Consider the following 18,741-nt stretch of genomic DNA (forward strand, 5'->3'; position numbering starts at 1 on the left):
ATGTGAACCCCAGCTTAGCCTCTCCCAACTGGGTGTCTGGGCAAGTCATTGAAAGTCTGTGCCTGCTCCCTCCTTTGTAGGTTGGGGATGATAACAGCGCCTCCTTCTTAGGGTTGTTTTGAGGCTTAAATGGGTTAGTGTGTGAAAGGGTACTTGGATCACTGCTGGTCTGCTCAGTACTCAGTAGCTAGTAGTTGCTGTTACACTCACCGCACTGCTAGCCTTTCCTTCTTTGACCTCCTGTGTATCAGTACTCAATTCTCAAAGTCAGTACTTAATACTCAGTAAATGCATCTCAATTTTACCTTATGAGAGTATCAGCTCTTTAAAAATAGAGACATGTTTTATTTACTTCCCCATAGCATTTAGGACAGTTTCTTGCACAAATAGGTGCTGAATAAATGTCAGTTGAGCTGTGTTGCAAGCAGACAGTAAAGTATTTAAGAACACAGACTCTGGAACCCCACTGATCTGGGTCAGATCCCAGACCTATCACCTGCTAGCTGTGTGCTCTTGAGCAAGTCACTTGAGCTTCGTGTGCCCAGCTTCTGCATGCAAATGGTGGATATGATCAGTACTTGCTCCCTTGCACAGTGCTCACCACGAGCACCGCAGTAACACTTGCTGCCCCTGTAGTTTTCTTTTTAAGGTGCATGTTTCATTTCCCAAAGTAGACTGTGAGCTTTTTGGAACACAGGCCATTTAAATCAAAGTGGCTCACTCAATGACAGTTTCTTCCAACAAATTCCATCTTGACCATCAGAAGCCAGGAGTCTCCCCAGAGTGTTCCTTCTCCAAGGGGTAACACAGTGACCCTGGCTTCTTCCATTCTTCAAAGCCACCATCCTGAATACGTGCCTTCCCATGCTGGCAGACGAGTTAAGAGAGGGGTTGGGGTGGCTGAGGCCTAGGAACAGGTACAGTGTTTTTACTTGCATTCTGTTGGCCAGAGCTCATTGCATGAGCCCTCTACATGCCACTGGCTTGGGCACTGTGGGTTTCCTGTGTTCCCAGGATGACAAGGAACAGTGTGGTTAACACAAGCATGGTCTCTGCCACATGAGGGAAAAGGTCGTTCCCCAGAGGAAAATCAGCGTCGCAGATATAGAAGAGGAGTGGAAAACACCATTGATGTCACTACCTTCAGATTATTTCCAAAGCCCAAGTGTCTCTCCACTAGAGGCCAACCTTACCACTTCTATCTTAAGAAAAATGGGAACTTGATTTCCAAAGCACTACAGCTTTGCACCAGACTCCATGGGTTCTGGCTGAATCTCAGAGCTCTCTTGGTCATGACCTCAGCTCTCGATGGCAGTTATCCTCACTGTTCATCCGTAAGTTCCCTCCATGAGGTGCTTACTTGGCAGAGAGGAAAGGGCAGTGCAGCAAGGGTTGCATTTACACACGTGCACACATCTCCCTCTGCCCAAGAGTTTGTGAAGAGGTGGATCTGCACCAAATCCAGATGGAATAGGAGGTGATCACATGAGGTCTCCATCTAGAGTGGAAGGCAGACTTACAAACAAATAACTGTGGTTAAAGTTGTGCCAGAAGTGTAAACCACAAGACAGGCAAGTGAGAGGATGTAGCTAATGGAGGGGGAGGGAAAGATTCCACAAAGAATTTACAAGTCTTAAAAAAAGGAAAGATAGAACAAGGAAAAAAGTGGAGACATCTGCTACTTCTGAGCTGTCACCCAGAGACCCGTTCTCTATGTACCTTGGGCCCGGTTCATTTCCAAGGGCACTAATTTGATCCTGAACATGAGCTTTTTATATAAACTGTTCCAGGACCAAGTTGACCAGATGTCCTATTTTTCTGGTTCTGCTGTTCATTGCCTAAGAAGTTTTTGTCTGTTCATAGCGACTCATTTGCAAATATGACATGAGGCTACTTGTTGAAATGTTGTAATGTTCACAAAGGATTCCTGCACTGGAATTATTACTGCTCCTCCTCTTCCTCCTCATTTTCACCTTCTCCAACGCACTACCCTGCCGCTCAGCACCTGCCCATTCCAAACTTAAATGAATTGTCCTTTGCCTGATTACTGTTAATGCTTGATTCCAGTTTAATGTGGGATCTTGTGTGCTGTCACCATGCCCTTTTCCTCCTGGTTGAGTCTCAGTTGACCAAATATTTGTTGAGGAATTGGCAATGGCATGTGAACTGAGCTCTGGCAGGTTGCACAGGCCTCCCACTAGATGGCAGCAGTGTACAAACTGGTGAGAGCAAGAAAGGGTCTGATACCCTTGCATCAGAGCCAGAAAAGAGAGCGGAATAAACACCTGTCAGTGAAGAGCCCAATTCCTAAAACAAGCACCCAGCAGCGGCACAGGGAGGGACACGGGCTATGCTCTGTGTGAGGAGACCGACGGATGACTGAGCTTGGAGAGTTACGCATTGATACAAAGTGGGTATGTAGATTTAACAAGAGTCACTAAAAAAGTGGATTACTGGGGCCAAAGTCTCAGATCGTCTCTGCGCCCGCTCCATTCCCGCCCTCCTTAGGTAAAGACCACCCTGTTGTTACGGGAGGCCTGTTTTCTAATAGTTTACCAGTGGTGTTGTCCATGAGCCAACCAGGCAGAGTAGGATTTGGCTCTTCATGTCCCAGGGGAAGCCGGTTCTGGTTTCATGTTGATGGTACACAGACTTCCTACACAACACCCATCATTTCCATCTTATGGTACATTTGTCACAATGATTGAACCAATATCGATATGCTATTAATAACTGGAGGACACACTTTACTCATATTTCCTTAGTTTTTATCTATTGTCCTTTTCTGATCTGGACTCCACACCCCACCACCCCCACACCCCCCCCGCCCCTGATACTACATCCGTCTCCTCATGGACAGACAGTTTCTCAGACGTCCCTGGTGCTGGAGGAGCACCGGTCAGGCATCGAGAAGACTGTCGCTGCGTAGGGATGGCCAGCATGCCTTTCTCGTGATTACAGGGGGTTGCTGGTTTGGGAAGATGAACGACCAGCAAGGGCAAGTGCCATTCTCATCATGTGGTATCCATCTCATCCTATCAAGGCTTCATACCAGCAACATGACATCACTGTGTTGTCAGGTCCCCCTTCTGCAAGGCTGCACTTTTTCTCCTTTACACCCTGTCCCCTCCTGAAGGAAGTCACTTCGCAGTTTCCACTTCAGGGGCAGAGAGTTGTGCTTTGCTTCTCTGAGGACTGAGCTCGGAGGTCTTCCATTTCTGTCAGGCTCACCCATCAAAAATAGTATTTTTGATGCTATTTTAATGAGATTGTCTTATACATTTAATATCCAGTTATTTGCTGTACATGTCTTAAAATGCAGTTCGTCTTTGTGTATGGATTTTACAATCTTGCTAATCTTGTTCATTTGTTCCAATAGCTTTCAGACCCCACTGGGTTTTCTATCCAGACAATCGGGTCGTCTGCAAACAAGAAAAATTTTATTTCTTTTCTGTTAAATCTGGTGCCTCTATTTTTAAAACACTTTATTACACTGACTGGAACCTCCTGTAAAAGTTAAATAGAGAACAGAAATCCTTATCATGATCCTCATCTGATGGGAAAACTCTCAGTAGTTTGCTGTTAACTATGATGCTCTCTGTAAGGTTTTTTTCTTAATATGCTTCATTGTCTATGCTATTACAGTTGCCCCAACTTCCCCTCCCCCTGTTCCCCTCCACCCAGTGACCCCACTCCCTCCAGTTGTCCCCCCAGTCCATGCCCATTGGTCATGCATACAGTTCCTCTCAACATCCTCCTCTCTACTCCACTTCCTCCCACCATGCTCCCCAATTCCTGCACCACCTCCCTCCCCTTCCACCCTCACCCTCCCCCCAACCTCCCCCCAAAATGTTCCCCATACCTATAATTCTTTTTCCCACTCTCATTGCCTACCTAGTCTGCCCTCGTTTCAATTCCCTAGCTTCTGCTGTTAGCTATTGTGATACAGTTTTCATTTTAATGTTCATAGTTTTGATCCTCCTTCTCCTAAACAAGTCCCTTTAACATTTCATATAACAGTGGTTTGGATCTGATGAACTCCTTCAGTTCTACTCTGTCCTGGAAGCACTTTCTCTGCCCTTCTATTCTGAATGACAGCTTCGCTGGATAGAGTAATGGTGGTTGTAGGTTTTTGATTTTCATTACTCTGAATATTTCTTGCCAGTCCCTTCTTGCCTGCAGAATTTCCTTTGAGAAATCAGCTGACAATCCTATTGAGACCCCTTTGTATGTAAGTCTCTTCTTTTCTCTTGCTGCTTCCAAGACTCTCTTTATCCTTAATTTTTGACATTTTGACCATAATGTGTCTTGGTGTGGTTCTCCCTGGGTCCAGCTCCGTTGGAACTCTCTGTGCTTCCTGGACCTGTAAGTCTATTTCCTTCCCCATGTTAGGGAAGTTCTGTTTCATTATTTTTTCACATAAGTTTTCAATTTCTAGTTCTTCTTCTTCACTTTCTGGCAGCCCTATTATTTGGATGTTGGCTCGCTTATAGCTGTCCAATAAGTTTCTGAGCCTCTCCTCATTTTCCTCACTTCTCGTTTCCTCTTTCTGCATTGGTTGATCATTTGTTCCTTCCCTATGTTCCAATTTGTTGATTTGATTCCTGGTTTTCTCTCCCTCACCACTTGTTTCATATGTGTTTTTGTTCGTGCCAGCAGGACTAGTCTTCCTTCCCTCCCCATCTTGTCCAAGATCTGCTGTCAGGTCTGTAAGCATTCCTATAACCAAAGCTCTGAAGTGAGCCTCAGAAAGATTTCCTGTCTGCTACTTCGTTAGATTAGATATTTGCTGTCTGGCCAGCTGCATCACCAGAATCTCTATCATGATCTGTGCCATTCTGACCATTTTGTGTTCACCTCTGTCTCCTGGGCAGGGCTGTCATACCTCCCATGCCACAGGGGGCAGAGCCCCGTGCACTCGTCACAACTGGGCGACCTGTCTCACCATGCTGTGGCATTTTCTGTGGGGGTGGGGGTCCAAGATGTATTCCTGCCATCCACTCTCCACTGAGAGGCTGGGAGCCTCCTTCTCCATCCCCACCCCTTCTGGGCCTCACAGTCCAAGGCAATGGAGGTCTGCCTTCCCCAGCCTTGGAAGTGCAAGCTGATGGGTTTGGTCTGCAGTCGGGGGTGCTCCCCAGGTGCTTCTCACCTCCCCCTAAATATGGATGTTTGTGCTTACCTCTGTCCTGCCTCTGTCACTGCTGCTGCTGCGGACGGCACAGCTTGAACTCTCCTCCCCAGCTTCGCCCCTCCTTCCTGTCTGGATGAGCACCACTTCTCTATAACTTTATACATTGGACTTCCATTCATTTTCTGGAACTTCTGGTTATTTCTAGTTTTGTGGTAGTTGTTTTCCTTCTTAGTTGTGGAGGGAGATGGAGTGTGTCAGTCTAGGCCTCCATCTTGGCCCGAAGTCAAGGTTTTTTTTAAATAGGTATCTTTATAAGGTTGAAGAAGCTCCCTTCTAGCCCTTGTTTCCTGAGAGTGTTTTTTAAAAAAATCAGGAACAGATGTTGAAGTTTTTCAAAAGCTTTCTTTTCCTTTTTAAAAATAATATTGTTTTTAATTTTTATTTTTCTAACGATTTTATTTATTTTTAGAGAGCAGGGAAGGGAGGGAGAAAGAGAGGGAGAGAAACATAGATGTGAGAGAGAAACATCACTTAGTTGCCTCTCACATACTCCCAGACCAGGGACCAAACCCATGACCCGGGCATGTGCCCTGACCAGGAATCCAACTGGCAACCTTTCACTTTACAGGACGACGCCTGAACAATTGAGCCACAATGGTCAGGACACAACAGCATTCTTATTTTGTTCCCCACATCAGTGTGGAAACAGTCACTACAACTTTGTCCAAAGTGAATTCCTCTAAAATACTAGTCTGGTTAAATGCTCTTGGAAACAATATCTTCTAGTGTCAAATGGGTATAGAACATTTGAACAGTTAGAATACATATAAACACATAAAAGCCTGTTTAACTTAGTTAACTTATCGTGTCTTAGATTTATTTGACCACAGCGCTATTTTTACACTTACTATTAAAATCCCTCATAACTATAATTGAGACATATTTTAAGAAATAACAAATAGATATGGTTGTTGTATTCACACAGAAATTCTTTATTATGTCATAAAAATATTTTAAAAATTCTATTTTAGAAAGGGCCCTCCCTCCCTCAAAGAATAGATATCAAATTTTAGTAAATCCTATTAAAATGATTATGTGATTTTTCTTTTTTGATCTATTGAAGTGATATCAAATTAATTCACATATATCATTTTTTAACATAAAACTGGCATCAATTTGTTAGAATTTTATTAGAATTTTTGGATCACTATTTATAATTGAGATGGGCCTAATTATTTTTGTATATGCTGATTTTGTCAGACTTTGACTTCAGGTCTGTGGTATTTTCTTTACTTAGGATTGTTTCCACTCTTTTTCTGTGCTGCAGAAAAGTTTACATAGCATAAGAATTGTCTGTTGTTCAAAAGTTTGAAAAGGCTTGCCCATAAAACTGTCAAGAGCCCAGAGCCATAACCTGGTTATAAATATGTACGCATTAAGGGAACATGATTTGTTTTATATGTAAAGGCTGGAGGAGTGCTAAATGCTTGACAGATGAAGAGGCCTCCTTAAAATAATAGGGTCCCTTGACCCCAATTATAAGAAAACATGGGCTCCCTCTAGGTTATCTGACAGAGGGTTTCTCCTCTGTCAGGGGATAAAGACAGGGTGGATCCTCTGTGGCTTCATATCAGAGGTCCTGTACTTGGACCGAGGCAGAGGCCTCTGGCTGTATCTTTATCAGCAACTGAAGAAGCTGTGGTGGCTAAGCCCATCGCGGTCAGCACCGGATAACCTGCCACTGCCACTGAGTGGCTAAAACTGAGAGAGGCTGACCAGGACAGGACATCCCACCTAAGCTAGCTGTCCCAGAGACAGAGACCCATCACAGGCCAAGGTGTACACAGTCCTGAGGACAGGCATGCGGTTATCGATGGCAAGGTGCACATCTGGTCATCACCCAACATCAAAGCTTTCTTGTTGCCCTGGCTAGTGTGGCTTAGTGGATTGAGCACTGCCCTGCAAACCAAAGGGTTGCCGGTTCGATTCCCAATCAGGACACATGCCTGGGTTGCAGGCCAGCTCCCCAGTTGGGGGCACATGAGAGGCAACCACACATTGATGTTTCTCTTCCTCTCTTTCTCCTCCCCTTCTCTCTCTAAAAATAAATAAATAAAATATATGTTTAAAGAAGCTCTCTTGTCTATAAGCAAACAAATTTCTGTTGCCTGTTTCTTAGGGTCTGCTCTGTGTGTTTAATAATTGAACCATGAACCTGTGTTCTTCAGAGTGAGATTAACTTCTGGCATCAGGGTTATGATATAACCTCTTAGTAGCCATCCCTATTTCCTTTGTTCTTTCTCTTCGTCGCTTTTTCCTTTTTGCTATTTTTACCATTTTAAGTGCCTGGCTCAGTGGCATCAAGCACAATCACATGCAGCCATGCCGGCCATCTGTCTGCAGAGCATCCTCATCTTCCCAAACAGAACCCTGTCTTCACTGAGCACTGACTCCCATGCCCTCCTCCCCTGAGCCCGTTCTGTTTTCTGTCTCTATTAATCTCACTATTACTCACTCCATTTAAAAAAAAAAAACACTCATAATTCCTTTGTTTTGATTTTAAATTAATCACTTGTGGACAACTTTGAAAATGGTAAGAAATGACTTATAGATGTACTTAAAAGTGCTGAATTACCTGCTAAGTGGAATGGAATGTTTCCTTGGGCAGTTCTCCCTTTGCTATTTACTCCATTTAAACTTGAGGTTTATTCCTTATCTCTTCCCTGAGCTGTGGAAGCTCTAACTGGGGAATTGAGAAATGAATACCAGTAATCTCCAAGTCCACTTCTCTGTGAGCTTGGTTTAGAGAAATAAGCCCCAGAAAGTAGGAAATAACATGCTAAACAGAATTGAATCAATGTAAAACAAACTCAAAAAAGAAGGATGGAATCAACTTTTCAGGTTAGAAAATGTTCCCAGGCTTGGAGTCAGCAAAAGGCACTGGGAAGGTAGCAGTTACGTAAACAAAACACCTAACTGCAGTGGAGGACTGGGTTCTGAGCCTAGCTTCCCACATGACCTAGATTGTAAGTCAGAAGCATTCAGTAGGTGCTGATGTGTAGGGAAACACATGTAGCAGTTGACTACACACACTCACACACACACACACACACACACACACACATATGTATTTCAATTCTAAAGCTGTCATGGTAGAAATAAAATCAAAACATTTTAGAAACACAAGAAGCCACAGAGATCTAATTAGTGTAATTGCCCCAGAGTATAAATAAGAAAATTTATGAATAACCATTGCCATTGTGCATTACTATGAAAGGAATAAGTTTAACTCTGAAGTAAAACACTGTTTTTTTTTTTTAACACTTTCAACTTTATATCAAATTAGATAACAATTACATGTAGGTCATAAAATTAATAAATCAAGCATATTTTTCTGCATAATTTATGTCAGATTTAATAGTGTCTTCACTGGTTCTTTGTATTGAGGAAGGGCACACACATTGGCCCCTCATTCTTAAGACTAACAACAGACTTTGTAATCTTCAGCCTTTTTAGCACCAAGGAGTCCTTCTTTATTTAATTCTAGGTTTTTCTCTGTGGCTCTAATTTGGAGATATGTTTCCAGGACATTTTTTTGAGGAACTATTGGTCCTTATATACTTTTCCACATCTGCTTCAGTCTTATTTTTCTAAGACTCATGGTATAAAACTGTTAGCAGATACATTGCATCATCAAAATTCTGCATCTCTAAAGGGCACCTGTCTTTTTTCAAAAATTAATTAATTAATTAATTTTTATAACAATAAAAAATAACAATTCTCCCCTCTCAGACTTAAGACCCTTTATATTCTTATAAAGGACAATGGGTAAAGGTCTCGTGCTCCTCTAGCTAATTCAAGCTGTACGTGGTCATCGTCCTACCTACCCTTGGGTCCATAAATCCATAATAAGAGTGGGGGTGTGGAGGGGAGGGTGGCCTTCCCCCATGGGGAAGGATCGTGCAGATTCCAGGTCAGTTGGCTGTCCCCGGAAAACAGCTTGCTTGGTTTAATGGGCTGGCATCTTTGTTGTATTCTTGGAGCAACAGATTTGGCAACAGGGTTAAAAGGCATCATTCAATCCATAACCACTAGATGACAAAAGGCAGGGATTAATTTTTCAATGTTCCACATTAGAAAAAAGAAAAGGCTTCTTTGGAGGAAGGTGTGTAAGGCATGTCACACCTATCCAAAACCCTTTTGCCCACTATACCTAGTTTGGGCTGAGGGAAATATTTTAGGTTTCCCCCTCTTAGACCTCTGGGCCCTTTCTGTCCAAGCCATTAGGATAGAAAAGAGAAACCAGTTTTAAAGTGAAACCCACAGACCACTCCATACTTTACCAACTCCATACTTTACCAACCCAGCCGCTTAGTTCAGCCAAACCATTGACTCAGGAGGCAGCAGTGCAGACAGGATTAAGTGAGGCTTATACGTACAATCACTCAGGTAATGAGATCATAGGCTTATGCCCTATGAAAACAGAACACACATGTTAATTTACATAACATAACCCACAAATCACTCTAAAGCTGCAAGACTCTCTTATTTGAAAGACATCCAGTTGTAAGGCATTTGACATTCTTCTTGCCTGTAAATTAAGCATCTTTGATGATGTCACAGACTTAGTTTAACTTTCAAATGAAAACAAACTTTAAATGAAAATAAACTTTAAAGACAGTTAGCTGCACTACTTTATAGTCTACCAATGAGCATTGTGATTTTCCTTGAGTCATGATTTTTCTCCTTAAGATTACCCTCCTTGTCCTTAAAGGGATTGCATTAAGTCCATTTCTAATTTATCCTATTTGTTCGCATAAACACAATAAGAGCAGCAAATGATCACTTATGATCTTTACGTTTACTTCGCTGGAACTTACACAAGGAACCTTTAGGGCGACCTTCAGTTTGCCTTTCAGGGCACAGAAGCTGAGCCACATACCTGCAATTCAGCCTTGCCTGTAAACACCTGTCTTTTCCAAGTCCTTCAGGTTTTCCATTGTGCCATAGGGTCCCTTCTAGTCATTTTTCCGGAAAGCAACCTTCGTTCCTTCCCTGGAAAGATTGTCATGGATCACACAACCAACCAAGGTACCAGGCCTTTTTTCTCGTGGGCTTTTAATACCTTCAAAAGTCAATCCCAGTTCCTCACGGTTTTTGGTAACAACCAGAGCCCAAGCATGTCTCCTTTAGGCATGACATTCCAGTCAAAGTCTTGGTCATCAAAACCTCTATTAACAACTGGTCTTATTAGTTTTATGCGAAGAACCTTATGTCATTACTTACTTCTTCAGAATGCCAAATTCTGGAGTGATCAGGTAGGGAGAAAAATATACAGTGTGAAGGAAAATACTTGTCCTTCTAATATGCACTAAAATCTCATTTCTATACTTAACAAAGAATTCGAACAATGGAAGCAACACACAAAAACTGAAACTAGCAATTATTTTTAACAGGCAACTGTAGCAACGGCAACTGGGAATGATCGGAGACCGCCTCTGCTCCCGCCACGGGGCATTTTATTTTTAATCATAATAAATGAGCAGCTGTCAGAAGTCTAACGGGCGGCGGCTAACGGTCCAGGGAGGCGGCAGAAGTGGCAGGAACCGCTAGGCGGAGAGAGACCAGGACCTACTGCTGTGCATGAAGGTGGTGTGAGAAAAGGTATAATCTTGGACGGAAAATGAAAACTCGGGCAGAGGAAACGGCGGCAGGCGCCCTGCCTGAAAAATCCGGACAAAAGGCGTGGACCTCCGTCCCCGCCGGTCGGCCGCCGGGGTCCTGGCACTGCCGCCCTAATCTGTGCCCTGCCCTGGCATCCCTCCTACGCTTACCCCTTTCCCATGCCTTCTTGCAGTTACGCAGATTATGAAGGTGTATGGTGTAAGTTAGTGGTCTAGTTTCATTTTTTTGCATGTCTCTGTCCAGTTCTCCCAACACCATTTGTTTAAGAGGCTCTCTTCACTCCATTTTATGTTCCTTCCCCCTTTGTCAAATATTAGTTGACCGTATAGACCTTGGTTTATTTCTGAGCCCTCTATTCTGTTCCATTGATCCATATGTCTGTTCTTATGCCAGTACAAGTCTGTTTTGATTACCGTGGCTTTGTAGTATTGTTTGGTATCAGGTATTGTGATTTCTCCTACTCTGTTCTTCGTCCTCAAGATTGCTGTGGCTATTCAGTGTCTTTTATGGTTGCATATAAATTTTTGAAGTAACTGTTCTATGTCTGTGAAATATGTCATTGGTATTTTAATAAGGATTGCATTGAATCTATAAATTGCTTTGGGTAGTATGGACATTTTAATGATGTTGATTCTTCCCATCCATGAGCATGGTAAATGCTTCCATTTATTTGTATCCTTCTTCAGGGTTACGTAGTTTTCTGGGTACAGGTCTTTTACCTCCTTGGTTAAGTTTATTCCTAGGTACTTTATTTTTCTTGTTGCTATAGTAAACGGGATTTTTTTTCTAATTTCTTTCTCTGATATTTTATTGTTGGTGTACAGAAATGCCTTCAATTTGGAATATTGACTTTGTACCCTGCTATCTTGCCAAATTCACTTGTTATGTCAACTAGTTTTTTAGTGAAGCCTGTAAAGGTTTCTATGTACACTATCATGTCATCTGCAAATAATGACAGTTTTACATCTTCTTTTCCAACTTGGATGCCTTTTGTTTCTCTTTCTTGTCTGATTGCTGTGGCTAGAACTTCCAAGACTATGTTGAATAGGAGTGGAGAGAGTGGACATCCTTGTCTTGTTCCTGATCTCAGGGGGGAATGCTTTCAGTTTTTGTCTATTGAGTATGATGTTGGCTTCAGGTTTCTAATATATGGCCTTTATTATGTTGATGTATGCTCCCCCTATTCCCGTTTTGCTGAGTGTTTTCATCATAAATGGCTGTTGTACTTAGCAAATGTTTTTTCAGCATTTATTGATATGATCATGTGATTTTTGTCTTTCATTTTGTTTATGTTGTGTATTACTTTTATTGATTTGCAAATATTAAACCATCCTTGCATCCCTGGGATGAATCCCACTTGATTGTGGTGTATGATCTTTCTAATGTGTTGCTGGATTTGGTTTGCCAAAATTTTGGTGAGGATTTTAGCATCTATGTTCATCAGCGATATTGGCCTGTAGTTTTCTTTCTTTGTTGTGTCTTGACCTGGTTTTATAATTACGGTTCATAGAACAAGTTTGGGGGTCTTCTCTCTTCTTGGATATTTTGGAATAGTTTGAGAAGGGTAGGCATTAGTTCTTCCCTAAATGTTTTGTAAAATTCACCTTTGAAGCCATCTGGTCAAGGGCTTTTGTGTGCTGGGAGGTTTTTAAATTACTGCTTCAATTTAACTCTTTGTTATTAATCTGTTCAGGCTTTTTGCTTTTTCTTGATTCAGTTTTGGAAGATTATATGTTTCTAGAAATTTGTCCCTTTCATCTAGGTTGTCAAGTTTCTTACCATATAGTTGTTTGTAGTAATTTATTACAATCCTTTGTATTTCTGTGATATTGGTTGTGATTTCTCCTCTTTCATTTCTGATTTTATTTATTTGGGTCCTCTCTCTTTTTTCCTTGATGTGCCTGGCCAAAGGCTTGTCGATATTGTTTATCTTTTTAAAGAACCAGATCCTACTTTTATTGATCTTTTGAATTGTTCGTTTAGTCTCTATGTCATTTAATTCTGCTCTGACCTTGATGATTTCCTTCCTTCCACTCGCTCTGGGCTTTGTTTGTTGTTGTTCTTCTAGTTTTTGTAGCTGTAGGATTAGATTTTTTATTTGAGATTCTTCTATCCTTTTTAGGTAGGCCTGTATTGCTATGAACTTTCCTCCCAGGAATTTCTTTGTTGTGTCTCATAGGTTTTCGGCTGTTGTGTGTTCATTGTTATCTGTTTCCAGAAACTTCTTGATTTCTTCGTTGATGTCATTGTTAATCCATTTATTATGTAATAGCATGTTATTCATTTTCCATGAGTCTGAATTCTTTGAGTTTTTTCCTTGAGGTTGATTTCTAGTTTCAAGGCATTGTGATCTGAGAAGATGCTTAATATAATTTCAATTTTCTTATATTTGTTGAGGCTTGCTTTGTGTCCTACTATGTGGTCTACTTTTGAAATGTTCCATGTGCACTTAAAAAAATGTATATTTTGCTTCTTTGGGGTGAAAAGTTCTATATATATCAACTAAGTCCATTTGATCTAGAGTGTTGTTCAATGCCTCAATATTCTTGGTGTTTCTTTGTTTTGAAGTTCTGTCCATTATTAACAATGGGATGTTAAAATCCGCTACTATGAGTGTACTGCTGTCTATATCCTTCCTGAAGTCTTTCAAAATTTTCCTTACATATTTGGGTCCTCTTACATTGTGTGCATGTATGTTTACAAGGGTTATATCTTCTTGATGGATTGTTCCTTAAGTATTATGAAGTGTCCTTCTTTGTCTCTTTTTATGGCCTTTGCTGTGAAATCTGTTTTGTCTGATATAAGTATTGCTACCCCAGCTTTTTTTTCATGTCCATTTGCTTGAAATATTTTTTTCCATCCATTCACTTTCAGTTTGTGTAGATATTTTGTTCTAAGATGGGTCTCTTCTAGACAGCATAAATGTGGGCCATTCTTTCTAATGCATTCAGGTACCCTATGTCTTTTGATTGGGGCACTTAATCCATTTACATTTAAGGTTATTACTGATAGGTACGTAGTCATTGTCATTTGCCCCCTTTGTACTTTTGTTCCTCTTTGTTCCTCTCTGTTTCTTTATCTTATTAAAGCAGACCCTTTGGCATCTCTTGCAATACTTGTTTGGTGGGGTTGTATTCTTTTAGCCTTTTTTTGTCTGGGGAAACTCCTAATTTCACCTTCCATTTGGAATGAGAGCCTTGCTGGATAGAGTATTCTTGGTTGTAAGCCTTTGTTTTTCATTGCTTGGGATATTTTTTGCCATTTCCTTGTGGCTTGTAGTGTTTCTGCTGAGAAATCTGGTGATAACCTTATTGGAGCTCCCTTATATGTTATTAGCTGTTTTTCTCTTGCTGCTTTTAGGATTTTCTCTTTGTCTTTAAATGTTGCCACTTTAATGATGATGTGTCTTGGAGTCCCTAAGGCGGTTTGACATTGTAGTCAACACTGGCAACTCCTGCGGCGTACCTGAAACCAAGCTGTATTGACTCCGTCTTTCCCTTGGACCCTTCAGCTGCGAAGAGAGGGGGCGTCTGCTGCATGGACAACAGCAGATCCTCCATATCACCCTGTCCAGGCTCTGTAGCTTCAGCTTCACTGGAGAGGACACTCCAGCGTCATCGCAAGATGTCGATTCAACACGGGAGGAGACAGATACCGTGTCACTCCCGAGTCGGACTGCACAGCCATTCTCGGCGGTGCAGATAGACTCTTAAGAAGCTACACCATTGTCTCTCGAGACAGACGGCTGCTGTCTTGGAGTGGGCCTGTTGAGGTTAATCTTCATTGGGACCCTTTGTGCTTCCTGGACTTGTGTAACTTTTTCTCTCATCAAGTCAAGGAAGTTTTCTGTCATTAGTTTCTCAAACAGGTTTTCTATCCCTTGCTCATCTTCTCTCCTTCTGGTATTTTTGTGACACGGATATTATTACATTTCATGTTGTCCTGCAGCTCTCTTAAAACCTCTTCATTCTTTTTTTAGTCTTTTTTCATTTTGTTGCACTGTCTGGGAATTTTTTTCTACATTGTCCTCCAGCTCACTGATCCAATCTTCTGCTTCCTCTAGCCTGCTTTTAATTCCTTCTACTGTGTTCTTCAATTCAGAAATTGTATTCTTCATTTCCTCCTGGCTCTTATTGATAGCTTCTATGTCCTTTTTCATGCTGGTGTAATTCTCAGTAAGTTCCTTGTAGTTTCCCTGGAGTTCTTTGTAGTTTTCTTTGAGCTCACTGAGTTCATTGAGCGTCCCTATAATCTATGTTTTGAAATCCATGTTTGATAGTTTGCTCTCCTCTATTTCATTTAGCACTCACTCTTTCTGGGGATTCCTTCTTTCCTTTCAATGGGGGGTTGTTTCTCTGTCTTCCCATTTTTGTGACTCCTATTGTTTGTTGGTGCTTCTTAGATTGATCTGCACTTCCTGGATCTGCTCCTGGTGGTGTCAGATTGTGTATCAGTCTGGGCCTGGGCAGCCTGTTGGAGACTGCCAGGGACCTACTGCCTTTGTCTCCTTTAGTTGTTAATCTATTCAATCTGTGATCAGACATCAGGCTTAAGAACTGAGGGTGGGGCAGATTAATTCCTGTGGGCAGGGCTTTTGCTTCCCCTCAGGTTGACGCCATTTGGAGGGGAATGGTCTGCCTGCAGTATGGGGAATGAGTCAGCACTGTGACCCAGTCGGCTGCTCTCTCAGTTCTCTCCTCAAAGCCACCGCCCCAAATTCTCCCCAAGCATCTCTAGTCCTCTCTGCCTTCCCTCCACTTGAGCCCAGGGTAACTGGGTGCGAAAATATTTTTGTACGTGATCTGCTTAAGAGCTCTTTTCCTCCAGCTGTTTCTTTCAGGTCAACCAAAAATCTTGTGGCTTTTTGCTTTTCTCAGCTGGGTGATATTTTACTTTTTGCCCTATTGCTGTAGGCTTGGAAGCCCAGCTGGGGGTTTAGACCCTTCCCTTCTTAGGGGGAACCCCCAGCTCCTGAGTTGTTTCTCAGTCCCTTCAGCTGCCACGCGTGTGAGCCCAGCCAGCCCTTCCGTGTCTCCACACTCCCTACCGGTCACGTTGTGATGTAGCAACCTTTTCTGTCTTTCCATGGTTATAAGACTGCTCTCCAGCTAGTGTTCGGTTGGTTATTCCAGATGATTTCTCCAAAATTAAGTTGTAAATACAGACTAGTTCTGGGATGAGGTTAGTGTAGCTTCCACTTACTCCTCCGCCATCTTGTTTCTCCTACACCTGTCTGTTTTGATGTTGAGCACACTTGTGGTCTTGCAGTACACTCTCCTACAAGTTTAATAAGTTTCTTCTCTGCATGGTCATATAACTTCAAACTGGAAAGTTTAACCCTTAAGGTAACTACTTTTGTTTTGAAATTTAGCATAGGTGGTCTTGATACAACATAATCAGCTGTGCCAATTTTGGTTAGAAAACACTTCTCGCATTTCTCTTCACTGTCCAGTGCAGGGGCTCCTCATTGCAGGAACCTCTAGGGGTGTCACAGTGCTTTCCTTTTTCAGTTTAATTTTGTGTTAGTTTCAGGTGTATAGCATAGTGGTTAGACAATCATATACATACATTTTATATAGTGGTCCCCTTGATCGATATTCCCAATACTGAACCTGGCACCACACACAGTTGTTGTAATATTATTGACTATATTCCCTGTGCTATAGTTTACATCCCTGTGACTATTCTGTTACTACCAATTTCTACCTCTTTCATCCAGTCCCTCAGTTCCCCTTTATAGGAGTAAAATGCAGAAAATTGGGGCTCTTCAAAAGTTCTAGATTTTCCTCCTCAGACATGGGTGCCCCCCCCCCTTTTACTGGATAACCTATTTGAACAGGAAGAGCTACTGCGGGGGGTTAAATGTTCCTGCAACAGTGTCAGCACCAGGCCAATCCTGATCGACAGCCATTTTCACTGTGCTATAAGGAAGTGCCTTTCTCCTTGATGGCCTTTTAGTTTTGGATGCTTTTCTTTGTTGTATGGCTTGGTCTCCGGGCAAGAGCGGCAGGCAACACCGCTGCCGAGGAGGCACACAGGGTCCTGGCCCCACTGTAGGACCAGCCCCGCCAGAGCACAGACGCCGCCAGGGCTGTGGAGATGACAAGCATCTATTGCCTCCCACTAATCTCACTCTATGTGTATGGAATCCTAGTGTTTGTCCTTATTCATATGGCTTATTGCACTCAGCGTCATGTCTTCGAGGTTCACCCAGGTTGCAGCGTGTGTCAGAATGGCCTTCGTTTTTAAGGCTCAGTGATAACACATTGCATGTATCGGAGCAGAGAAGCACAGAGTCTGAAGTTCCTGGAACTGAATCACGGGAACATCACACACAGAAAAGTTTGGCGTGTTCCTGCTCCCTGTGCTCCTGGAGTCCGTCTTCCCTTCGGTTTGGCTTCTTAATTTTTATTTTGGTTCTGAGAGTTATTCAGTGTTTCCCAATAAGAGCTCCTCTCCCCTTTAAAAAGTTAACCAGAATCAGTTACTCTCCAGAGCAGAGGCTTAACTACTTTGATGTGGGATATGTTTCATCCAGGTTCTGTCACTGGGACTGACCACCAGTGAGCCAGCGCCGCTGTTTCCGTGGCTGAGTGTGCACTGTCCACGTTGACACAGGTGACTTGTACCTGAAATGGCCCTTCCAACAGAATCCACGGCTCAGTGAGCTAGAGGTTGAAGTGAGCAAGGAAGACTGCTGCAACAGGAAGCTGATCATGAGATGTGAAGTCCTATCTCCCCTAAGGTGAGTGAATACTGAAAATTCAGCGATGGCATAAAAACATTCAGCTCTTTAAAGTTGTGATCTTTTAAAAACTTCTCTCTCTTTTTTATAAAAATGATTTTATTTATTTATTTTTAGAGAGAGGGGCAGGGAGGGGAAAAAGAGAGGGAGAGAAACACCAATGTGCAAGAGATACATTGATCGGTTGCCTCTTGTGCACCCCAACTGGGGACCTGGCCCACAACCCAGGCATGCGCCCTGACTGGGAATTGAACCAGTGACCTTTTGGTTCGCAGGCTGGCACTCAATCCACTGAGCCACACCAGCCAGGGCAACGTCTTTCTCTTTTAAATAATTTTGAGAATCAGAAAAGTTAAGCAAAGGGATTTCTGAAAAGATAGAGAAGAAAGACTCAGAACAGAAAGACATTCAAGTCTTCTAGGTGTAGTGGGATCACTGAACAGGCTGAACATGTGGGTTCCAGACAGGAATTGACAGTCTCTCCTCCAGAACTGCTCTGTGATCTGCTTCCTGCTCTTTGTCAGTATCTCCCGCAGAACCTGTGGCATTTAAGTTGCTTTCAGTAATAAGAACAAGTCTCATTTTAAGAGCTACAACCTACAGTCTCAATGAGAATGGCCAGCCCTAAGTCTCACACTCACACAGCACTACCCTCCTGCTTCCTTCCTGGCTGACCTGTGGCTTGGGGATTGAATGAGTTGGCTTGGCTGTCACACCAAGTGCCACACACTGGGCGGCTGAAACAACAGACATTTATTTTCTCAAAATTCTGGAGGCTGAGGGCCTGAGACCAAGGGTTCCTCCTGAGGCCTCCTTCCTTGGTTTGTGGATGACCATCTTCTCCCTGTGTCCTCCCTTACCTGGACTCCCCTCTGTGCATATCTGTGCTCTAATCTCTTTTTATGGGATTCCAGGTAGATTGGATTGAGGCCCCCCACCCTATTGACCTCAGTCCACCCCAATGATGTCTTTAAAGGCCCTATCTCCAAGAGTCTCATTCTGAGGTCTTGGGAGTTAGAGTTTCAACATGTAAGTTTTGGGGGGACATAAGGGCCCATAGTGGGGTGGGGGGTAGAGGGAAGAGAAGTTAGAGAAGAGGATCAAAAACTATTTTTAAATTGAATTGCTCTAGTTTGCTCATTGCTAACACTGGCTTAAAATAGTGGCAGGCTTTGTC

At 42.6% G+C, this 18,741-nt stretch overlaps 1 pseudogene; it reads right to left on the reverse strand.

Annotated features, from left to right (window-relative positions):
* Positions 1 to 8,537: 8,537 nt before the first annotated feature.
* Positions 8,538 to 16,929, reverse strand: LOC150000260 (small ribosomal subunit protein mS35-like; annotated as a pseudogene).
* Between the last annotated feature and the right edge of the window lie 1,812 nt (positions 16,930 to 18,741).

This window comes from Furipterus horrens, unplaced genomic scaffold, assembly GCF_987537825.1.
Source record: "Furipterus horrens unplaced genomic scaffold, mFurHor1.1.pri manual_scaffold_10, whole genome shotgun sequence".
Lineage (NCBI taxonomy): Eukaryota > Metazoa > Chordata > Mammalia > Chiroptera > Furipteridae > Furipterus > Furipterus horrens.